Raw genomic sequence first — 24,694 nt, forward strand, 5'->3', positions numbered from 1 at the left:
CGCAAACCCCCAGAACGGCAGAACCTGGGATTTGATTTGGGGCTGAGGATTTAGGAAGGGGCTGGAATTGGGGCTGAGTTGGAGTTGGGGCTGAGATTTGGATTAGAGCTGGGATTGGGGTTAAGGCTAGACATGGGATTGGCTTTGGGCTGGGGTTGGGTTGTGGTCTGGGGCTAGACAAGTTTGGAATTGGGATGTGATTAAATACAGAACTGTGAGTTTGTCTAAACGTGGAGTGAGATTGAGACCAGGATCAGGGTCAGGTTTGGGACTGAGCTCACCCAGAGCGGGACAGAGGGGATGTCACTGCAGGATGTCCCTGCCATCATCCCAGCCCTCCTCAGGCACCTCCAAACATGAGGGGCAGCTGGGTGCCCCAAGATCCAGGTGCTCGCACACTGCCCCACCATACCAGGCAAGCATTCCCTGAGGGCAGCCCTGACTGTGATCCTTAGGGCTCTGGGATCAGCCCTCACATCCCTGTGGGAGAAGCTGCAGACAGGATGAGAGATTTTTCGCCCCCTCTTCCCTGTGGAAAGATGAAGCCCAGCTGCCCTTTCCTTCTGGTGCCTCCTCTCCTCAGCTGAGGATGTCAAACTTCCCAGGAGCAGGAAAATCCCCATTCCCTGTTTCCTTGTGGCTGCAGCTTGGAACACCCACCCAGAATTAAGGACTTTCTGACCACCCTGCTGAATGACACTGGGAGGAGATTTGTGAGAAAGGGAGGAAATTGTATTTCAATAGTAAATAAAAGGCGCAAAATTATTGCTTTCTGTCACATTTGTTTTCAGTCAGTTGCACTTCTGGTCCCAGGCCAGAGAAAAGGGTGGGGCAGGGGGCTGGGAGAGGCGGGGGGGCCGGGAAAAGGTTGCGTTGGTGCTCGATGAAGAGATGCAGGGGGGTCTGGGTTCTCAGGAATGGGGGTGCCAGGGGGATCTCAGGGTCATGAAAATGAGGGGGGGAGGGCAGGGACGTGGAGAGGTAGAATGGACTTCCAGGGGGTCCTTGAGCCCAGGAAAGGGGAGTCCAGGGTTTCCCAAAAAGGGGGGACCAGAGTGGGGTCACCCGGGATGTTCGGAAAGGGGGAGCTCAGGGGGTCTCTGGTTTTGCAGAAAGGTGTGCCTGGGAAAGGCAGGAATGGGAGACCAAGGCGTTCCACGTTGTCCCAGAGTCAAGCCCACGCCAAGTCTGGAGGCTGGGAGCCATGGGATGGCCGGGAAAAAGGGAGCAGCGGGTCATGATGTCCGAACAGGAGGATTCAGGGGGCCCCTGTGCAGGCTAAGGGGAGCAGGGGGGTCCGGTGCTGGCAGTGGCGGTTCAGGGTCCCGGTGCTGGGGGTCCCACTCCCCCCTGGCCCCCCACGAGCGCCCTCAGCCCCAGCGCTGGAGCCATCGCGCTGCTCCTCCTCACTGCCAGTGTGATCCCCGGATGATCCCAGTAGAACTCAGTCACCCAGGAGCTGCTCCCAGGATGATCCCAGTACAGCCCAGTCACTCCCAGTCCTGGCATCCCCCCAGGCCTCTCTGCGTTCCGACCTGTCCCGGCTCCATCCCCGCCCCTCCCGGGGGCTGCGAGGGCTGCGGGAGCGGAGGAGGAGGAGGAGGGAGGGAGGAAGAGGCGGAGCTGGGGAGGAGAGGGGGAGGCAGGCGGCTCCGGCGCTGCCTGAACTTGCAGCAGCCTCTTGTCCCCTCCTGTCAGGGAGTTGTGCAGAGCCAGAAGGTTCCCCGTGAGCCTCCTTTTCTCCAGGCTGAGCCCCCTTCCCTGCTGCCTCAGCCCCTCCTGCTGTTCCAGCCAGGGTCGGATACTAGTGCTGCAAAGAGCACTGTACAGACCTGGCATAGGTGCCTTTATCCGCACATTTTAACCTTTCATTAGTTACACAAAGACTCTTGGGAAGGCCCAAACTGCAGTCAGTCGCCGCAGTGCCAATCTCCTTTGCAAATCCCTGCGGCCCCGCCCGGCCCCGCACTCGGTGCCGCGGTTGCCCGGAACCGCGCCCGGGCCCTCAGCGTCTGTGACAGCGGCGCGGCCTCAGTTGCCTGAGAGCGCGGCCCTGGCTGGGTGTGCGCAGCCTGGGCTCCTGCAGGCGGCTGCACCGGGGCATTCGCCAGGTGAATTGTCGGCGTAGAGAATTGCTAAAGGTGCAGAGCATTGGCCTCTGCGAAAAGCGCCGCAGCATGCAGAACACTGGTGTCTGCTAGGGAGTCCTGAATTTCATTTGAAGGTAAAGACCGACTAAAGTTGAACTTTTTGGTTTTGTTTCATCTGTGCTCTGAAAGAGAATGCCAAAGGGAAATAGAGGATGTGATCATGCCAGTCTTCTGGCACAGTAGTTCAGTGACATGTACACCTGAGAGGATGACCAATAAATGGACTACTGATTGTGCTTTTTTTTAGTGAAGAAATGCAACATTTTCTAAAGATAGTAGTCTATACATTTTTGTCCTATAGTAACTGCTTAAACTGCTTAAAGGTGAATGAGTTCTGTTCAAGTTTCAGTGGGTTTTTATCATCTGGGTTTTAAAATTTTTAGGGAGATGCCTCTGTGTTGAGGTGCAAACGAGACCATATGCCAAAGTCAATGGTCTGGATTTTATGGAACAGTAAATGTGAGGGAGAAAGAGAGAGAAAGAAAAGAAAAAGTGGGAGGGGGATGGAAGTTGGGGAGGCGGGGAGGGGAAAGAGAGTGACAGAGAGAGATTTAGTAGAAAATATCACCATTCCATGGATCCCATTTGCCTACCATTAAATCCTCTTGTGGTCTTCTCTGTGGTGAGGTCTGGCAAAATGTAAGACTCCAATGGATTAATGGAGATTTGGGCAAGATGATACCTTGCCCAGGTACCTCCCGGGGGGGGGGCAAGTTGGACTCTGTCTCTTGCTACTTTCAAACAATATAAAATCTTTAGTACCCGTATATCCTTTGACTCTGCCATGAGTTGGGTTCTGGATTTTCAGATTTGTTGTGTTGCTTTGCATGCCCTGCAGTGGTCAGGTGCAGGCCTCAGGAATGGGTCTGGAGGCACTGTGGAGGTCTTTGCTGGGAGGTTTGTGTGCAAACCTGGCCTCAGCAGAAGAGTCTGTGGCTATGACTTCCCCAGCCTGAGCCCAGACAGAGGTGATTTTCAGGACAGCTGCTGGGTTTGGCTTTGTTGTGGATAGGTTTTTCTCCTCAGCCTTGTTTACTTCTCCCCAGACCTGAGGTAATGGGACAATAGTGTCCCCTTGATCTTGTCTCAAGTTCTCTTAGGCAGCTTAACTCACAGTGCCTAGTTCCAGTCAGGAGGCATTTTCAGGGAAGGGTGGGCTTGGGTGGTCGCAGCTTCTTTATACAGTTTTGTCACAATGGGCAGAAAGTCCTTTATAATGATATTTAAGCCATTAGCCATAACATTCCAGTCTCTCATTAGTGTCTCAGCTGTGAGGAGCAGCTGATAGAGCAAGGGTGCTTTAGCCTAAAGAAGAGGAGGCCCACTCTAGCTATTTTTGAGTAATATTTAAGCTACAGCTTTGTCTGTTCGAACTGTTATTAATGTTCAGATTTTTAGCTCCAGGTTTCAGTATGATCTAACTTTGAATTGCACAAGGTAGCCATATAGTTCAAATACAGTCCAACTAGAGGCCTAACTATACTAGCTACTTACACCAAACAAGCACTTAGCTACTTTCAAGTAATGTAACATTTTTAGCAGCAGAATATGCCTTGAATCTGCCACGAATTGGGTTGTGGATTTTCAGAGTTCCATTGTTGCTCCTTCCAGTTTTGTTGAGGCATTGTCGCTGACCTGCAACATCGTCCCTTGGAAATGGCGTCTGGATTGCCAAAGAAGACACCAACACCTCGTCTTTTGTCCAGGGAAGGGCTGAAGCCTAATACTGTGAGTACCCACTGGGGCTGTGTTAAGGCTGGCACTGCCCTGGTGTCCCTGCTCTCCCTGCCCCTGTTGTCCAGCAGTGCTGTGAAGCTGCAGAGCCCCTGCCCAGCCCTTTGTGCTGTGCTGCTGTTTCTGGGGCTGTCCTGGTGCAATAGGGAACACTGTGGGATGCTTCAGCTGTGTCTTGCCTGTCTGTGCCAGCAGAGCCGAGTGAAACCAATGTACAGCTGAAGGCCTGAGCATGTGTTCTGTCCCTTTCCCTTTGCCACAGGAATTCCTTCTGTCAGGCTGGGCACTCACCTGTGCTGCTCTGACCATCCTGCCCTTGGGCACCTGGGCATGTCGGGGGGGGAAGCTCAAACTCTGCCCAAAGCCTTGAGAGCCACGGCTGGTCCCAGCTGGAAGAGCTTCCAAAGCAGCTGTTCTCTCCCAGCTCCTGTGTGGGCACAGATGCAGCCCTGCAGGCAGCGCTGGAGCCAGGGCCACAAAGGTCCCTTGCTGTCTGCAGCTCACTTGGCTGAAGATGCCCCACTGCTGAGGCTCTGTCAAGGAGATGCCTCTGTTTTCTTCTGTGGAGGGCTCTGTCAGCCCAAACAGAGAAAACAATTAACAGGGAGAACTAAAACCTAGACACATTCCTGTGCACCTCAGTCTTGCTACAGTGTTCCTTTCTTGCATCTCTTGGACTCATCCAGCAGCGATATCTCCTTGCTGTGAGTTCTGAGCGTTGTGCAGGGATGGAGTTCAGGCAGTTCTGAGAGCTCCTCCCCATTCTCTGGAAAGGTCACTGCCTCAATCCAACGAAACGCAAGAGGAAACAAATGCCCAAAGAGCAGAAATCCCCAACCATGTCCCATGCAATCATGGAGAAGCCAATGGGACAGAGCCATATGGCTGGAGTATATGTGTTCCACTCTGTATTATTAATTGACTGATGCTAAGTATTTCAGCAGGAAACTCCCAGGGCTTCCAGGACTGTCCTAGTGGCTGTGATCACAAGTTATTCAGCAGTGCCACTTGTTCACGAAAAGCCTTTCTGAACAAGCACAACTCTGAGGCTCTAGCTGGTTTACTTTTGCCTTTCAGCTGCTTCCCTCTAAGTTCCAGAGGGAGAAGTTTCTCAGCAGGAAGAAGGAGGCCAGCACTGGGGAAGGTATCCTGCCCAGAATTGGCCCATTTCTAGACAGGAGTGAGACTCGCCCAAAGGTAGCCTTTTCCTGCTCTTTTCCTTTCTGTTTCACATGAAGTTTGAAGAGGGTGTGTGTTTGTGACAGGCTTGCCTCCAGCAAAATACCTCAGTGTCCAGGTCCTGCTGTCATTGCAAAGTGCTGGGAGTGGTGGACTGGGAGTCCTGATCTGCACTAAGACAACACAAATACCCTCTGCTGAAGCTGCTGGGGTGTGCTGGAGTGCAGCTGCCATTGCTAAAACAATGGGAGGAAGGCTGGGGACACAAAGGCACAAAATTGCCCTTTGCCATTCTCCTGCTGAAGGAGCCACCTCTTGCTTTGGTGTGGTCACCATCAAATGCTCGGGGTCACAGGATTCCCTGCAGAGTGGCAGCGTTGGCCTTTGAAGGCCAAGGATGTGCAGGAATTACTTCAGATTGAACACAACAAATTGCATTACTGCTTTGGGCTGGAACAATGTGTTGGACCCTGATGGGGTGTTAGATTTTGCAGGCTGCCAGATGTCCAGGGGACTGGCCCTGGGCAGAGGGGAATGGATGTGCTTTATCTGGATCAGTGCCTACTCAGAGGTGTGTTTAAAGCTGCTTTTCTGGCAGGACTAGCTCGGTATAAAGCACAGTCCAAACGGGTAAGTGACTGAGGTGGGCAGTTGGGCAGGAAATTGGCAGCAAGAGACACAGAACACAATCCAGGTAAAGGATTGTCCTGGAGAGGAGCCTTGGGAACACCTCAGGGAGGGGCACAGCTAAGGGACAGTGTGCTGCAGCCACTCTCTTCAGCAGAATGTGTCTGCTGTGAAGTCAGAGAGGAGAACTGCTTGCATCTCTGCAGTGACAGCAGTGTGGCTGGAGAAGGCAGAGAAAGCAGGGCAGAGTTTTCTCCAAGCAATGTCTCTGCTCCAGAAGCATTTGCTGTTGTTGTGTCATTCCAGACGTGCCTCTAGAATGGCATGAAATAAGGTCGCAGTAATGACAAGAAAGCACCCATTTAAAGGCCATTGAAAAAGGAGATACCAACTCTACTTTTACCCAAGTTGCTGAGAAAATAACTGAACCTTATCCTCATTCAGCATTCACCTCACTTGTCTTTTTATTTTCAGCTCATTTGTCTTTTTATTTTTGCCTTTTCCTCTCTTTGGAACCCACTAACTTTTAAATACAATGAAAAGGAACAAAATCATCAAAGCAAATAAAAAGTGTTTCTTAGTAACAATTCAGCTGAGCTGGGGATGTCTCCCTCCCTGAGAGCCAAGCGCACACACACACCCTCTGAGAAAATGGCAATCTTTGTATCCCCTTTGTACCCGGCTGGGGTGGTCCCTGTGCCCTTTGCCATTGGATGGCTACTCAGGAGCTTCCATTCTCTACTGAGCACCAACTTTTCTGTCCCCTCCCTTCTCGTTCTCCTTCCTTTTGGTCAGGTCTTCAACCCTGTCCCTCTCACTGTGACACTCAACAAACCAACCGGAACAAATGCAAACCACAAATAACACACAGAACCAACAAATTCCATTCTTTTGCTTAATAACCTTTTGGCTTCAGCCAAGTGTCACCTCATCTCTCACACCACCTCTGGTCCTGTGCTCTTCTTACAGATGTCTAAGTTGTAGAGCAAAAAAGATATTTGCAGTTGTGTGGGCCTCGGTTTCCGTGTCTCAGAGTAAAAGACATCCAAAATCCTTTCCCATGGAGTCTCCTGTAAATTCATGGGTTTTACTTACTCCTTGAGTGCTCAGTCAGTGCCCCAGAGCTCTGTGACCACATGGGCACAGGGCTGTGTTTTAGGAAAGTGCTGCCTGGCATTCTGGAGAAAGAAACCTGGAGAAATCCATGCCAGAAGAGCAGCTTGGCTTGAGCCTGCTCTGTGTGGCCCAGCAGCTGTGGATCAGCTCAGAGCAGAGGTGGGTGAGCCACTGTTTGCCCAGTGTGGGCTGGGCAGACATGCTCCCCCAGAGTCTGTACTTCACTGGGGATCAGTGGAAGATTCTCCTGCATGAACCATCCTCCCAGCAGCTGAAGCTCTCCCTGCTCTCTCTCCTCTCCAGCTGCCGTCAGCTGCCCCGAAACAGAGCTGGTTTGGGGTTTCCCCACCAGAGCTGGTATTTCAGAACTTCGTCGCTCGGGAGGTCTCTGAAATGGTGCTGTCTCTCATGAATAAGGACAAGGTAAGTGCTGGCACGCGAAGCTTTAACACTGTGCTGGAAGAGGAGAGTGCTGTCATTCCCTCAGTGTAGAGCAAAGCAAGTTATGTGCTGCAGCACATGCAGAAGAAAATGTCTCAGCACCTTCTTCTGCAAGATGGTGGAAATCTTCCTGCTGGGAACTGTCCCCAGATTTTGGCCAGGCGTTGATGGTGTCTATCCCAAAGGAGTTTCCTTCTCTTGAAAGCTCTGGATTGACAGGAATGTTGAGGGCTGTACAGTTCTTACCTGCTCTCATGCTTGGCCTTGGGTCTATAGCACACCCTGTGTGTCCTTGGTTAATCTTGGCTCCTGGTAGGAATCTCTGCCTCTGTCAGCCAGTTTGGCTCCCTTTGTGCAGCTCACAGGCAAAGCTCAGGGGCTGAGCCTTCTGCACTTTATGCTGGAATCACTTCTCACTAATGGCATTGGCCCTGCAGGAACCGTGTTCTGCAAGAGCCCTGCAATCAGAGTGATGGAGCAGAAGCAGTGAGAGGCCTTTAGGTGCCACTTGAGGCTCCTGCTCAGCTTCATCCAGTTCTGCTCAGCTTTTCCAAAAGCAACACGGTGCGCTGCTTTCCCTTTGCAGAAGCACAGCACATCCACAGCCATGTGCTCCTGGAGGTTTCCACCTTCAGCTGAAGAAATTGGGATTGTTTTGCAGTTTCCCAAGAGAGCTGAGAGGGAAACAGTTGAAAAATGTCAGTTGTGTTCCACTGTAAAGAGGAAAACTTGAGACCATTTGAATTTCAGTCAGGGAAACATTTTCTCAAGTGAGGCTAGTGCCAAGAGTGGGCTGGTGGGAGGAGACAGGAGGGAGTCCAAATCATCTGGTTTAGACTTTTGGAGAGCATTTTGGTGCTCAGGGGTTGATGATATCAGTGTGCTAGAAAATGCATGTGTGCTCTGTCTGTGAGCCCCAGAGGGCAGAACCTGGCCTGCTGGCTGCAGGCAGGAATGCCCAGCAGCCCAGCTTGCCTGTACAGGCAGCAGGAAGCCCTGGAGAGCCAAGATTGGCTTTGCATACTGGAACCACACTGTCAGTCAGTGCTGGTCCTGTTTCTCCAGGCAGAAAATGCCTCTGAAGCCCCATGGTCAATAGACACCGCCTGTCTGTGTTTCTGTCACTTTTGGCAAGCTGGTTGCTCTCATGGTTTTAAGATTCTTCCTTGCTGCTTTACTGCCCATTTAAATTCTCTTTGCCATCTCCTTGTTTTAGGGATTGTCTTGCTGTGTTCATTCCTTCTTTTGCTTTTCAGGTTTGCTTTTATTCCCAGTAAGACCACAGTGTTTGGTCTCCTGTCTTGCTGCTCTGCCTGCCTGACTGTATCCCCCAGAAAGTCCCTACCCAAACCTGCTCTGCCAGAAGGGAATTTCTTCCTTGCCCCACAGTAATGTGCTGGTTTGCTTTTAGGTAGCACATTCCCCCTCTGGAACATGACAACTTGATGCCTGTGTGCAGGCAGAAGCCAGCAGGTTTTTGGCCTTGTTGAATATGCAGGTGACTTGGTTCAGGTGCTGTGTCTCCATCCTGCTGGTGCTGACCTGCTCAGCCCTCCCTTCCCAGCAGGCACTGCCCTATGGCCCTGGCCAAATGCTGGAGCCAGAGAGAAGGGATTCAAGTTCAGCCTTGTGAATGATGTGCCTGTGCCTGCTCAGCTGAAAGTGCTTTGGAAGAGGGTCAAGGGAGGGATGTTAGCAGGGCATGGGCAGGTCTCCTCTCGTCCTGTTTCCACAAGTGGCAAAATGATAATTTCATGTCTTTGCTGCAGTTTCTTCACGTGGTGAAGGTCTCCATGGAGAGCTCACCTTACTTCCAGCTGGTGAGCTCCAGCGATGCGTACCGTGCCGTGCCGCCGGGCGCCTCTGCCCCTGTGCGCATCCGCTTCACCCCCAGCAAGAACCAGGTGAGGCTGGAGGAGCCAAAGCACACAATGATCTCCACAGCCATTGTTTTCCCTGCACTCTGGCTCCAGCCCATTGCATGCTGTGAGCTGGGCTCCAGGCGTGGGCAGGCAGCCTGCAGCCAGTCACACCTTGGCACTGCTGGCAGGCACTGCAGCCAGGCCTGACAGGCTCTGCTTCCCCTCCCTGCACATTGCTGAGCATTGCCAAGGGAAGATGCACAGGAAACAGGATGAAAATGACAGAGGCCTGTTGATAGATGTTGGGCCATCTCTAGGTCCAGTGGAAGGGGTATCATTCTGATGGAAAACACCAGAGGAACAAAGAGGTCAGAGAGCTTTCCTCCTTCCTGGACTGCCAACAGCTTCCCTGCGTGCCCCTGGGCTGGAGCAAAGCCGGTGCTTTTTCAGCCCCTCTGTTGTGCAGCCTCGCAGCTGTGCTGTCCCAGAGCACAAGTGAGCATGGCACAGCTGCAGGGCCAGGGCAGAGGACGTGCTGTGCCCGTGAGCCCGGCCTGGCACAGGCACACTGGGCTCTGGGTGCCCTTGGTCAGCAGGAGGTTTCTGAGCTGCAGGGGACTTGGACACCTGCCTGAAGGAGCTGGTGTAGGGCAGGTACAAGCTGCAGGCAGAGCTGTGAGCCCAGAGCCCGTGGCAGTGACACTGCTGGGGCTCTGTCTTCATGCCTGTCGCTGTGCTTGCTCTGTCAGCTGGCACCCATTCTGTGCCAAAGCTGCTTTTGTGGGGAGGTTTGAACAGCAGTGCTGAGGCCCTGGCAAGTCTGATCTCAGTGCTGGGATCTGGAGGGTTCATGTTCTGATCTGGAGGCTTGTTCATACAGAAGGGTTGAGGGCATGGCATGGAAGGGAGGAAGCCTGGCAGGGAAACAGAGAGGCCTTTTCCAACAGCATCCTGCTACCTCTTAGCACTGTTCTTCTCCTGACTTGGTTGGACAGGCAAAGTTAGAGGGGAGTTGTGAGCCAACCGATGTTTCTGCACCAAGCCAGAGGTGCAGGATGTCTTTGGGTGCAGCTGTTTTCTCCTCTTCCTTTTGCTGCTTAGAGTCAGTTGAACACTTTGTCCTATTCTCAGAAAGTGGGAATACAGAAGCCTAAAGAGCAATGTCCTGTGTTCCCCAGCTCCATGTTGCTTAGAAGGGGCTTAGGAATTCTTTAACATCATTAAAGTTTAGAGTAAAAATGATGGTGGCCTAGGGCTGTTATCCGTATGACCCAAGTGACACAAGAGCTGAATGCCACTGAGACGGATTTTGCAAAGTGCACTGGTGCCTTTAAAATGTGACATAGTAGTAGAACTTCGTGTTCATTTGAGGGTGCAATAGGTAAATTGATGGCCTTGAAGGGGTATAGGAAATGGTTTTTCTTCTGCCATGGGGATGGCACTAAATGTCCTGTGCTGAGCCAGTTTCTTTTCCTGCAGGATTATTGCCACGAGCTGGTGTGCCTCACTGCAAGGGAAAGGATCGTTGTGCCAATTCGGGCCATTGGTGCCCGAGCTGTGCTGGACTTCCCTGCCCAGCTGGACTTCTCCAAGTGTCAGGTCCAGGTCAGCACCCAGCAGACTCTGCTGGTGCGCAATGTCGGTGCCCGGGCAGCTCGGTACCAGCTGAGCACCCAGAGGTGAGGCAGCTCATCTGTCCCTGTGCAAACAGCTTTGGGTGAGAGCGGAGTTGGGAAAGAGCTACAGAAGGAACCAAGCATCGGATCTGCTGCCCTGCAGCCTGGCTGGAAGTGAGCAGGATGGAAGGCATCTGCTCTTGCTTTCAGTGGCCTTGGAGCTTTCTGCGTCCCAGATTTCCTGGAGGCTGCTGGAACATGTTGGGAGCTGGCTTACACCCTGCTGAGCACAAGCAGCTTCTGAAATGCTTCCTCAGCACTGTCAGCCAAACAGAGCCATTCTCTGGGAGGCCACGGGCACGTGGCTTTGCAGTGGTCCTGGAGGGGACCTCTGGAAATCATCTGAGCAAACACACTGCTCAAAGCAAGAGCAGTGTGTGGGGGTTGCAAGGTGCCATTGGGAGACATGGACCTGTCTTTAGATGCCATACAAGGAAACAAACATGTCAATGGACCTAGTTATAAAAGCAGAAGAAAACAACCTTTTAAAACCCCTCCATACCTTATCTTTACTGCCTGTCAGGTGCAGTAGTGATTCATTGAGAGGATGGATCTAACAGGATAAGAAGTGTCTTAAGGAGCAGCTCACAATTAACAGAGAAAAGCCCAAAATTTAGCTTTCCAGGCCTATCTCTTGGCAGTGATTTTCCTTTGGTTCTTACAGTGTCAGGGATGTCTCCTTCACAGCTCTTCTAGCTGTGGGCTCAGGGAGCAGTTTAGTGATGTTGGCTGAAATTCAGAGGAGTTAAGTTTAGCTGTGGAGCTTGTGTCTTTGGGTCTTGGGGAGCCAGGTGTGTGTGAGAGATGAGTGCTACAGCAGGAACAGAGGAGTCTGGTGGGTACAGCCCAGGGATGGAGGAGATGCGGGGGCTGATTTGCACTCAGTTTTCCAGACCTGACAGCTGAGTCCTGAACTTGGCTGGATCCTCTTCTCCTGATAATTTGAAAAGAAGAAGACACCTTCTTTCTCAGGCAAGCTCTGAAGTCATCCCTGGAATGTTATTCCCATCCTGCCACCTGAAGGCAGGAGCATGTAACATGGGGCAGGAGTGGGAAGGGAATGGAATGGAAGGTAGTGCTGAAGCATGGCCAGGGATTCCCCTAACTGGCAGCTTCTCTATTGCGGTGAAATTTCTGGCCAAAGACTAAGAACAGAATGCTGTGCCTTGCCCCCAGCAGGCCCTGATCCCCCCAGCCCCAGCAGAGCTGCAGCCGTGCTGGCATCAGCCCCGGGGCAAATGCAGGAGCACGAGCACTGATCTGACTCTGGGGCTGCTGGGGCCTTGTCTTTCCTCCCCTCCCTCCAAAGTCTCACGTCCAGCACATGAACATTGCTGGCCCAAGGCTTCTCCATCAGCCAGCAGTGATGTTCTCACCAGTGGCAATGGGAACAGGTCAGCCCATAATTACAGCAAGAGGTCCTTAATGAGCAGAACCTGAAGCGAGTTCATCAGCTGTTACTACTGACATGAACAAAGTTCAGCTTGGCGGATGTTCTCTTTGTTTTTGTGTGTGATGCATTCATCAGCAAAGTCCCCAGAACACATCTGAAGTGACAGATTGACCAGCAACAAAGCACCAAGGCCAGGAACTTTTGTTTCCTCACTGGGGCTGTAGAAGGGCACAAAGCCCAGCAGCTGCTGGGCAGAAGCACATTTCCCCTGAGCTGTCCCTGAGCATCAAAGCACAGAGTCTTGTGTTTGTCAGGCAAGAGCTGTTTACCTGGTGACTAAATCCTGATTGCTCCTGTTAAATCCAAAGTGCACCAACACATCTGCATCATTATTTCCAACACATTGCACAGAGTTTCTCTGCTGGGCCAAGCAAACAGTTACCAGCCTGCATGACAGCCCAGAGTCCCAGACTGCATTGCTGGTAAACACACAGAAACCTCCTGTTCTGCTTTCTTGATGTGCTCCTGCTCATGGTGCTTCATTTAGCTGGGATTGGACCCTTCAGACTGTAAATGGCATCATCCTTTTGGGTTTCCATGTCACTGTATTGCTCTAATCTGCATTTGCACTCTTTCAGAGTTTTGATTGCTCCTTTTCTTAGAGCAGCTTTCATTGAAATGCTTAGAAAAGTTGCCCCTTTTAGGCTAAATCACAATGATTTCAAGGTAAAATAAACCAAAGAAGCACACTGCAAATGCAACAGGAACTATTCCTTGGTCTTCAGGGAAAAGTTCCTTCTCCTTGTCTGATTCCTAGGGTGTAATCTCCCAGGACAGGGAGTGCCCTAACATTTTCATCTCTTGAGATGAGTTTTATAGGCAGCAGGAAAAGAGAAATTCCTGAGGCAGTCAGTGTCAAGTTGTGCATGCAAATAGCTCTGAACCCTCTCTGTGCTTTTCACAAACCATTCTCTGATGGGATTTCTGGCAGTGGGAGCCTTGAGGCTCATTGCAGAGAGCTGGATGCAGAGTATGGGGAGCTGAGGTCATTTTACCCCCAGGATCTTGTGAGGGCTGGATCTTGTCAGCAGTGGCTCGGTGGCTGTTTGTGATCCTGTCTGTTCTGTCTCTTGTGCTGCCTGTGCCTGGTTTGCTCCCTGCTTGCCCAAGGGAGCTGCAGGGAGCTGCAGTGCAGCAGGAATCTCATGGCCAGGTGTCCCCAGGCCTGACCCCTCTCTCTGTGTTGCAGTCCTTTCTCCGTGGTGCCGGCCACAGGAGCTCTGGGCGCTGGTGACACCGTGCAGGTGACAGTGGCATTTCACCCGCTGGCCAGCGGTGCCCATTGCGGCTCCCTGGCCGTGTGCTGCAGCTCAGGTGAGTGCTGGGCCCTGCAGGGCACAGGACAGTTCTGCACATGGCTGCCTGCTGTCCATCCCCTGCATTCCCTCCACAGGTGCCTGCCCTGTTCACCTTTACCCCAAAGCAAACTGAGAACTCCTTGGTGTTTAGGGGCTTGAGAAAGGCAAAGATTTTTGACTGCTGTTTTGCTGGGACTTGCTGAGTGGAGGAAGGAGGAACTCTGATTCTCCACTACCATGTGGCTATGCCTGGGTGAAGTTTTATTTGATTCCTGGGCAGTGCTGTAGGTGAGGTCTCCATCAGACTCTCTCCATTGCAATGGGTTTCTTGCACACCTCTGTCCCATATGCTGCTTCTCCACTGGCTTGCCACAGACCCTTTCTCTATGTGGCCCTTACACATAGATGTAGTTTCTGCCTAATAACATTTTCAGGCCCTCAAGTTCCTTTTTTGTGTCGAATCAAAACAAATTGTTCCCTGTCCCCATTTCCCAGGCTGTTCAAGCTGTTACAAACCTCTCACATCTATCTCCCATTTGATTTCTAGACTGAGGGATCCCATTCAGTCTTAATGTAGAAACTGCTCGGTACTCACTAATCTTTCCTTTGTCCCTTTCTTATTTGATTTGCAATGCTCCAGCTTGGTTTTTCAGATCAGAACAGTATAAAATATTTAAAGACTGATGTGGCTGTGGGTTTGGACAGGGAGATGATTTTCATGGTGCTCATTCTGTAGTGGTTTGTCACATTGCAGAGCCAGGCTGGTTGTGTTTCCTCACCTGTGTCCCCTCCTGCTGTGGGCTGTCACTTCACTTGTTCCTCTGGGCCTCCTTTTGCTGCCCACCTGCCCCAGGCATATTTGCTGGTCAGCAAGAAGGGATCCAAGGGATCAGGAGAGACAGGAGTCTCCTGGGATGCCGGGGGAGAGCCTGGGCAAGGCAGGACTGAGCAGGGCTCCTCAGCCCTGTCACGTGAAGGACTTGGATGCAGAAATCCTGGTGATCTGAGTGGGTCACCGGAGCACATGGACCAATCTCCCTGTCCATCCTGTCACCTTAGGGCCAAATCTCTACAAACACCCTCAGAAATAAGGTGTTTGAGGAGGTGCCCAGGACATCCTCACGCTGTACACACAGAGCTGAAGGATGTGATCAATGGAGTGGTCCACAGAACTGCTCCTTCAGCGCAAAACTGGGACACTTTCTTCTGTGCCCTGTGCCTTGCTCTGTTCCTTGTGCTTCCATCAGCCAGTGAGCTGAGCAAAGACTCCCCTTTGCTTTGTTCCAGGTGAAGAAAGAATCCACACAAAGCTCCAGGGAGAAGTTGTAGATGTCAACGTTGGGCTGAGCACAAATTCCGTGGAGCTTGACAAGACTTTCACCACCATGTCAAGCCACAGAACCCTGTTCATTGAAAACAGGAGTAACATCACAGCCCACTTCCAGTGGAAGGCTTTTTCTACTGAGGAAGAAGAGAATGAAGAGAAGAGGAGGTTGGTTTGAAAGATGCATTTCAGTGAGATACAGGCCCAAGACTGAGCTAACATGTGGCCTCAGGGGATGTTGGTGCTTTTGAATGGTTTAGGCCAAGTAAACCATGCCCGGCACTGGGGTGTGCGTCCCTGGGCTTCAGGAGCTCAGCACTCAGCATTCCAGGTCATTTATACTCCAACCAGGGATGGCATTTTGGGAAGGAAAGGTTGGTTGTGATGACTGGATTTCCTCAGGTCCTAATTGGGCTCTTGTCTCTCTTCTCTTCTTTCTACATGACCTGGCAACATCCTTAAACGTTTCCTGAGTTGCCAGTCCCTCTTTCCAAAGGTGATACACCCTCTTTTTTCCCCTTAGTTCTTTCAAAAGCTCCTTGCCCATGCAGGCTGGTTGTGTGTCCCTGTGCTGCTGTCAGAGAGGTTTTGAGCTCTCAGAGCAGAGAGGATTTTTTGTGAGAGAAGATAGTGCAGGATCCTTTCCCTCTCAGGACATTCTAGTGCCATGCACTGGGATGGGATCCAAAAAGCTCTGGCTCATGGAAAGGTCTCTCCAGGAGTTTGCTGTCTCCCTCCTGCACAACAAAGTTCCTTCCCCTCTCAGAGGCTCTGTTTTCATGCATATTGCATATAAAAACTTGAATGTCCCTGAAGGGATTCGGTGCCTGAATTCATCAATTTCCTGTGGAAGTGCTCTGGGATGCTCTTGTGAAAGGCAGAGTAGGGAACCGGGTAGGTCCAAAATGGAAGAAACAAAGAGTGATGCTGGTAACACGTAGCTGCAAGCCAGCTTTGTCTCCCCTTGGCAGGGAAATGCTGCAGTGGGTGCTCTGTGATCTTTCTGTGCCCTCCCAAGCAGCTGAGTGGGAGGAAAAGCCACTTGAAATGGCTGGTAGATTCTCCCTCAGCTATGGCAGAGGCTTTGAGGCAGGAGGTTCTCTGGAGGGATGCTGGCTTTGGAAACCTCTGCTGAGCTTGCAAGTGTGGAGTGAAACTCCCTGCTGGGCCAGGGAACAGCAAGTTGTCCTCTGATCCCTGTGGGACCCTCGTGGCTTGGGCTCAGCCTTTGCTGGGGAGCTGCTGCTGCTCCTCCTCAAGTGCTTTGCTCTCCTGCGCTCACACTTCTCTCTGCAAATCTGTGGCTCATGAAACCATCTGCTGGCCTTGTCTCTCCCTGGGGCTGCAGGAAGTGTTTGCTGTGGCTGCCGAAAGAGGTGTCCCAGGAAAACTTCCCAGAGGAGAAAGAAACGGAGAAGGTGAAGGGCTCTTGTGGAGATCACAGTGCCCTCCTGAGCAGCATGGTCCAGGAGAAGATGGCAAAGGTGCAAGAAGGCCCCATCCTGTTCTCTGATGACATTTTTTTCATTGAGCCAATGGTAAGTGATAGCTGAGAACATTCTCTTCCTCCTTCCCCCCCCGTCCTCCCACCCACCCTACTCCCTACCCCCATCCCTTCCCTGGCTGCGGTCAATGGGCAGATCCTCAGCTGGCCCCATGTGCTGGCAGGGAGGACATGGAGTTTCTGGTGAGGCTGCAGGGCTTGCTGCTGAAAGCATTTGTGCCCTGCAGGCTCCAGGCAGGGCTGGGAGCCTGACAAAGCCCAGCTCTGCTGCCAGGCTGGAGCTCAAGGCACTGCCTGCGTGTCCTGTCAGTGTCCCAGGGAGCAGTTCTTGTAGACAGGGGCTCCCCCCACACGTGGGGCTCAGCAGAGGCTGTTGGAGCACTGCCAGCTCACACACTGACCTGGAGCTTGCAATTGTTCCCTGGCAAAAGGAGGCCAAATTCAGCCCAAGGTTAATGACAGAAATGCCAATCCCCTCCTGTAACCATGCCTTGCACTATTTCTGAGTGTCCCTTCCAGCATCATCTCTGAGCCTGGACACAAGGGTGGAAGGTTGAAATGGGCCTTTGGAGTTGTCCTGCACACAGGGACAGAAAACCTTGTCCTTTTCTGGTGATGCAAGCAAACTGCCACATGCTGCCATCAACCAGAGCCTTGATTCTGAGTACTGGCATTGTGAGAGATGATGAATGCCTGGTGTGTGCACAGTGCAACATCCCTTCTCATGTTGGAGTAAACCCTAGAATAATGCCAGCCTCTGCTTTCTTTCAATACAGGTTAAACTAATATTTTTATTTGCAAGGAAGGGGATCATGTTCTCTTCTTGGTTACAGCTATGGCCCATCTAAGGCCAAGAGCCAGCAGGGCACAGTGGCAGCTGCATCCCACTGTAGCTGACAGCAGCATGATGTGCCCAAGAGCTTGTGTCAGAGCAGCAGGAATATTGTGGAGAGTGGGAGCTGATCAGCTGAGCATTGAGAGCTGTGTTGGGCTGGGTTTGGAGTGTTTCCTTGGCTCCTTGTGTTGTTCACTCATCACTGATGCTCTAAACAAAGGCTTACAGGAGGGTGGTGAAAACAAGCAATGTGAAGTTTGCAAAGCAAGGTTTTGCTGTCTCTTTCTGCTGTAGGAGGGAGAAATCAGGCCGAATTGTTCAGCTGAAATCAAGGTGACCTTCAAACCCCTGGAAGCACTGGAGTATAGAAGTGTGGCTTACTGCAGCATCTCAGGTGCAGCTCCTTTGCCCTGCCTCTCTCCCCCTCAGTGAAGCCATGGTGCCAGCCTGCGCCCGCTGGGCTCCCATGGAAGTGCTGGGAAGAGTCCCTGGTCAGCAGGGCAGTGCTGGCACATCCCCCCTGGCCCTGCAGCTCCCAGGGAGTCTCCCGTGCCAGGCCAGGGCTCAGAATGCTGTGTGTGCCTGAGTGATCCCAGAACAGCCCAGGCAGTGCAGGGAGAGGTTTTCATGCCATGGCTTTGCCAGCATTCCCTCAAAGGCCAGAGAGCTGCAGAGCAGAACAGCTTTAGTGAACAAGCACTCAGCCCCTGCAGGCCCCTGGCCTCCAGGATGGCTCCATTTGCCATGGATCCATCATCAGGTGGTAGGAGCTGAGTTAGAAATGGGCTCCCTGAGCCTGGATCACCTCCCAGTGCCCAGACAGCAGCAGAGCAGAGGGGGCTGAGCCCCCCTGAGCCCGGGCTGTTGGTAGAGGGAGCAGCCTTGGCCAGCAGCTGCTTCTCTCCCTGTGTGGCAGTTGTCACCTTGCAGCTCTCAGTCTGTGGCAATAGAACACAGTGCTGAGTGTCACAAGGGGAGCACTTGGGCAACAAAGTCCTGTGCTCCTGGGCCAGGGAGTTTGGGAATTGCCAAACTCCATAGGAGCTTTGTGCCTGCACTGAATGGATTTCAAAGCTCCTCTAGGTGCATGGGAAGGAAAGCACAGAATCACAGTATGGTAAGGATGGAATGGACCTTAGAGATCATCTAGTCCCAAGGCCCCTGCCATGGGCAGGGACACCTCCCCCTAGAGCAGGGCGCTCCAAGCCCCATCCAGCCTGGCTTGGAACACTTTCAGGGCTGGAACCTCCACAACATCCCTGGGGAACCTGCTCCAATGCCTCACCACCCTCACAGGGAAAATTTCTTCCCTACTATCTCACCTAAATCTCCTTTCTCTCCATTTCTACCCATAACTCCATGGCGTGTCACTACAGGCACCAGAGATGTTTTAAACTCAGCAAACTGGTGGCTCAAATTGGAAAGCAGCCCAGGAAACGGGTTAGAAATTGCAAGTCAGCCTCAGGGGATATGTCCTGAGGGAAGAGAAGGGTGCATATCTTTTCCTGCAGCATCAGGAGCTGGTTGCATCCAGCTCAGAGTCAGGGACTAGCACTGAGGCAGCCTGGAAAATGGAGTGGAGCAGAGGGAATGATTGTACTGCAATGGACATCTCTCCCCAGGCTGTGAGAGCAGGCTGCCCCTGCAGCTCAGAGGGGAAGGCCAAGGACCCTTGGTTGAACTCAGCTCTCCTACTCTGAACCTTGGGAACGTTTTCGTCAACACCCCCGATGTCTATGAGGTGAGCAGCAGGGCTTGGGATGGATGCTGATGGCTCCTGAGGCAGCAGCAAGCCTGGTGCAGCTGTGGAATTGCTGCCAACCTGGGCAGCTGTGAGCAGGGAATATTTGATGGACTGCTGAAATCTGGGGGGTCACAAAGGTGTGTCAGTTGTTCCTGAAGCCCCAGTCCCTGCTTTTGGGCAGCCTTCCTTAGGGATCATCTGGGAGGCTTCCTGCAAAACAACCCCTTTGGCACATGAAACCATCGCTGGCTCCAAAAGCTGCATGTTCAGAGGCTTTTGTGGCAGTGCAGACACAAGGCACCTTTGGACTGGGCTCTGCAGAAGCAGCTGCAACAAACTGGCTGCCTTTGAGCTTCAGCCCACGGCCAACAGCTCCCAGCCAAGTGTCTGCTGCTTATTGCTGCAATCACAGGAAATCCTTGGGAGTTCTCTCCCTTGCTGACCAGTCCCTCACCACACTTCAGCCTCGGTGCATCTCTGGCTCTAGAAAGAGAAAAGTGTTCCTGGGAATAAAGCAAAGGTGTTTTCTACCTATTTGCCTCCCCCCCAGTAGAGTCAAGCTTGCAAAAACTTCATGAGGCACTGCATCATGGCCGACACTTTCAAAATCTTGGGCTGTGGATGGGAAAGACACGCTGAGTTTTCTCACCAAAAGATGGTGCTGTCTGTACGTTTTGATGCTGATGCCTCATTCTCAATGTATTGTTTTCATTGTCTGGAAAAGGTGAATGAGCAGATGGTGCTGTTGGAGCTGTGCTCACTGGGGCAGCAGCAGCTCTGGGGTGATTCCCTACACAGCTGCAATCAGCCCACGTTGCTCTCAGGGCCAGCTCTCACTGCGCTTGGTGCTGCTGAGCAGAGGGGCACTGCTCTGTGTCCATGGGATAAGCCCAGGGTGACTGCAGTTCTGTGGAGTTGCCACTGCTCTGCATGAAAACCCAAAGGCAGAACTTGTCCTGTTGTATCTTTGGACTTCTGCCATTCAGCAGCACAAAGCATCTTCTGCCTTTTATGGGTGTTCATTGCATCATTAGACAATTACTCACAAGAAGGGAAGATTCCACACGTATTTTCATTTTGCTTTCTTGCTGCTGCAGGTGAAACTGATGAACCAAGGAGCTATTGATGCTCCCTTCACCTGTCTCCCTTCAGCCACCAACCTGGGCTTGTGTTTCAAGTTTGCCCCCGAGAAGGGCATCATTGCAGCAGGTGGGAGCCAGAGTGTGCAGATCTCCTTCAGTGCCACCGTGCTGGGGAGCTTTGAGGAGGAGTTCCAGTTCAGAGTCGCTGGATCTCCTGTGCCTGCCATCCTGACCATCAAGTAAGGACCCTGGGAGCTGGGTGGGCACATCTGTGGCTGTCTCAGGAACATCCCCCACCTACCTCCTTTTGGGGTGGAGCAGGGGAAAAAGGTGTTTTCTGAGGTGTGAATCTCTGCTCTGCTGCTTGCATTGCTTTAGTGTGAGGCTGCCTGCTGCCCTGTGTGGTAGCTGGGAGCTGGAATGACTCCTCCCTGCAGGGATCTCCCTGTGCCTTGGGCCATGGCAGGCTCTGGGATGGATCAGCTTTGGGCAGCAGCTGCTCTGGGATGTCCCACCTGAACCCCCAGCAAGGCCCCCAGGGCTTTGCAGATGGGCCAGCCTGGCTGATTCTGCAGCAGCAGCAGGGTTTGTAAAACCTTGTGTGAATAATCCATGCCAGATGGGCAGCAGCAGCCTCAGCTCACCTCTCATGGCCATGCTGTGGGGCACAAGCTGTGCTCCCAGCTCCTGTGCCCAGAGGGCTCTGGTGCCTCCTTTGCACAGCCAGCAAAGGGCTGATGTGGGAGTCAGGAACTGTGCAGCAGGAACTGTGCCAAGGACTGGGGCACCATCCCGTGGGCAAGAGACAATCCTGGCCCAGCCAAAGGGAGAAGGGCGGATCATAGGGGAGGCAGAGCTCAGTGCTCAGCACCACAGCAGCGTGAGGCCTTTCCCTGCCAGCCTAAACCATGTGCTTCAGGATAATGGAGTGGAAGCAGGAGAGCTGATGCTGGCTGCTCTGCAGCTTTGGAGCTCGGCTGCTGCTCTTGGGCGGCACTGGCTCCAGGCAGTGAAGAAATGAAAGCAATCTGCACTGGGTGATACCAATGAGATCAGGGAGATGGGTAAAGAAGAACAAGGAAGGTTTTCCTTCGACAGACAAATGTGGTGAGCAGGTGTGCCCATAGTGGAGAAACAATGATGCTGCCTTCATTTTTGGAGGAAAAGTGCTGCTTTTTCATTTGGAAATCAAGAGTGAACCTTTCACCATCAAATAATTGATTCTCCTCTGTCCCTCCCCCAAAGTGGCCATGGGGTGTTTCTGCATAAGCAGCTTGCTCCTTGAGCAAGGGCAGGTGTCTCTTGTTGAGATGTGCAGAGCAGAGCCAGGGGCAGTCCTGTGAATACAATAGAGGACACAGTTCACTGGTTCTTGATTTTGAACCAAAAGGCAGAGTGGGCACTGATTGGCATCAACCATGAAATCAACTGGTGGATGTTGTGCAGCTTCAAGTGCTGATTTCAGTGGATGTTGGTGGCTTTTGGAGTGTGTCTGCTGAGTTCAAGGACAGGTGAGGTGCTGTGCTAGATTCAGGACAGCCATGTTTGGTTGTTGAAGCTCTTGCTCTTGGCTGTGCCAGCTGGTGCACTGCTGACAAGCTGGTCCTTTCCTCTAGGATTCATCTGTGCCCTGGGTAGAACTGTTGCTGCTCTTTTCAGAGGATGTTTGGGAATGCCCTGGATTCGTGTCTCAGAACAGTGTCTGTAATGATTGTGTGGGTCAAACTCTCTTGAGAAAGCTCCTCCATGGGAACAGCAGTTGCAGCTCAGAAGGAGCAAAGCAGGGAAGCTGTGGCTGGAAGGGCTGCTTACAGAAGTTTGTGGGGACACCTTGATGTCCATGCCATTGCAGATGGGGAAACTGAGGCACGGAGCCATGTCTGGGTGTGTGTTCAGGGTCCTTCATGGGACCCCCAGCAACCCGGGGGCTTCTCCTGCCTGCCCTGTGCCCAGAGCCCATCAGGGGCTGTTGGCTGCTGCCCCTTGGCTTGAGCTGCCTCCTGTGCCCAGGGCCCTGTGCTGAGCACACGGGGCTGTGTTGGTTGGAAACCCAGGGTGCCCTGAGCCCGGGTTTTGTGCCCCCGAGCCACGACAGCCGCACCTTTGCAATGCCTTTAACCGAGCCATTGCGTGCTCTGTCCTCGGCCTGCAGGGGCAGCGTCACTGCACCGAGTTTACACTTCGACCTCGCTGAGCTCGACTTCGGGGACATCTCCTTTGGTGAGTGTTCCCTGGGCTGGGACACAGCCTCAGGAATGTGTGCCTTCCAACAGAAAAGCATCCCTCACTCCTGCCCTGCCCCAGCAGCCGCTTCAGGCTGTGAACTGCAGGGCTGCTGCTGCTGCCTCAGGGGGCATTTTGCCATTGTGAGATCCCATGGAAGCAAGGAATAGGAAGGCAGTATTTTCTGGTGTCTCTGTGGTGCTTTAAAGGACAGATGTCTGCCAAGGAAGGTGGGAATCTTGCTGCAATGGAAAGTCGAGCCCCTCCCTCCAAATGATTATCCCTTTGAAATGACAGGGCTCCCAGGCAAAACTGTGCGAAAAGGAATAACAGTTCTTTGCTAGACTATCTCAGGAGAGCACAGACAAGAAGGCAGGAACAGACATTTCCCAGATGCCAAGTCCTGTTTTTCTCCTTTGGTGGAGTTCTGGTCACAGCAGGAGGAGCTGTGGGCGCTGGCAGGGCAGGGATCCCCCCCAGCCGGTGCGGAAAGGGAAGGGAAGGAGGAAATGCTCCTTTTGCAGAGCCCCAGAGGGCAGGGGGATGTGGGCAGTGCCCAGCAGCAGCAGCAGCAGCAGCGGGGCAGGCAGGCAGGGTCGGTGCCAGCGCTGAGCTGCAGCCAGGGCAGCCCCGGGCCGAGCACAAACCTCCCGCAGCAGCAGCGGCCGAGCTGCGACCCCCGAGCGGGAGGAAGGGAAGCTCCGCTCCCTGCCCAGCCTCAGCTCCCACTGCACAGCCGCCCACGGCATCACGCCACAACTCCCAAATCCCCCAAGGGAAAAGCCCAGCCCAGGGCCGAAACCCCCCAAAACCCCCCAGAACCCCTATCCCCCTTCCCAGACCAACGGCAACATTCACTGCCAAGCCTAAAGCCAGAACAATGAAGTTCATGAACTTCTGAAGGAAACTCATTGCCTTTTTTGAGCTGCTTCTTCCCCAGCCTGCATCACCACGGAGGCGCTTGTCAAGTTGCCTTTGGAAGGAATGAAACACGAAAGGCAAGAGATGGAAATATGGTTCTGAAGCAGGAGATTGATCCTGCTGAATCCAATTTCATTCCTAAGGGCTCTTCGGCTGAAGGCAGCTGTTGTGTCTTTGCTTCTTTGTAACTCTTGACTGTTGTCTGCATGTGCTGGCCTCAGTCTCCTTGGAGGTTTTGACACCTGGGTTTGTCCTTTTTGTGCCTCTCTTGCCTCCCTGCTAGAGTCCCTGCTGGAGCTGGCAGTGGCCACTTGGATGGGCACAGAGAAGCTCTGGGCTGCAGCTGCAGTTGTTTTTTCTCCCCATCTGTGTCCCAGATGCTCTTGGTGAGCAGGCCTGGGGAGAAGTCTCCTCCCCACAGAGCTGGCCAGCCCAGCCAGATGTGCAGTGCAGAGCAGGCTGTGGCTGCCCTGCACGCTCTGCAGGACATCCCCACCATCAGTGGCTGTATCTCTGGCTTTGCAGGATGGAAAGCAAATCTCAGAGCCTAGGTGGGGTAAACCCTTGCAGGCAGCACTCTCAGTGAGCAGCATGGCTGTGATGTCCCCGTCTGTTGGGTGAGGTGGGACCTGGTTCCTAATTGCTAATCTCAAAGCAAGGCTTGGCTGTGCCCCCAGTTGAGTGGGCTCTGAGCTGTCACGTGCTCAGTCTGTTTGGCCCAAAGCAAGAGATGCCTTAAGGATCCTGCAGAGAGAAGCTGCATTAGGGTGCTTTGCCTCACGTTCTAGTTCCTGATTCCATCCTCACTTTCTTTTGCTGTAGCTTCTTCTCACTGACAACTCACTCTTTATATGTCTTGAAAAAGGTGGCAGTGTTGGCAGGCTGAGCAGGGAATTGGACAGCTTGAATTCTCAGAGTAAATGCTGGGTCTGGGTGCACACTCATCACTGAGAGAGAACTGGTGCTGGTTTGGGGCAGGTGAGGGAGCTCGTCCCCATCCCAAAGAGAGAAGCTTGCAGTGTTCAGCAGGGCTAGGAGTGGGCATTTTCAAGGCTGCAGTCTGGAATCTGTGTCAAAGGGAACTAAGTGACGATTAATTCCTCACGCAGCTTCTGGGTGAGCTGTAGTTCAGACCATAAAGAGCTCAACTCCAATCCCACTTTGATCCTGCCAGGATCTTGCCCCCAGGATCATGCCCTGCTTGGTGCCTGAATGGATATTTGTGTCCTTGCCCAGGCTTTCCCTACACGCAGCGCTGCCGCCTCACCAACAGCTCCGCGGTGCCCCTGACGTTCCAGCTCCGCATGTCGGACGATGGCACGCAGCCGGCTGTGGACAGCGTGGATCAGATCCGCAGGGACACCGACCCGGCCTGGAGCAAGGGAATCCATTTCCATGTGGAGCCCAGGGAGTTCACCCTGAATCCCAGCCAAGGCACCATCCTCCCCCAGGGACACCAGGACATCGAGGTACGGCAAGAGCCCGGCCACAGCCGCTGCAGCACCAGGGCTGGAGCTGCACTGCA

The sequence above is a fragment of the Melozone crissalis genome, unplaced genomic scaffold (genome assembly GCF_028551555.1).
Source record: "Melozone crissalis strain CALT ecotype California unplaced genomic scaffold, PUWL_Pcris_2 ptg000139l_1, whole genome shotgun sequence".
In the NCBI taxonomy this organism is placed as follows: Eukaryota; Metazoa; Chordata; class Aves; order Passeriformes; family Passerellidae; genus Melozone; species Melozone crissalis.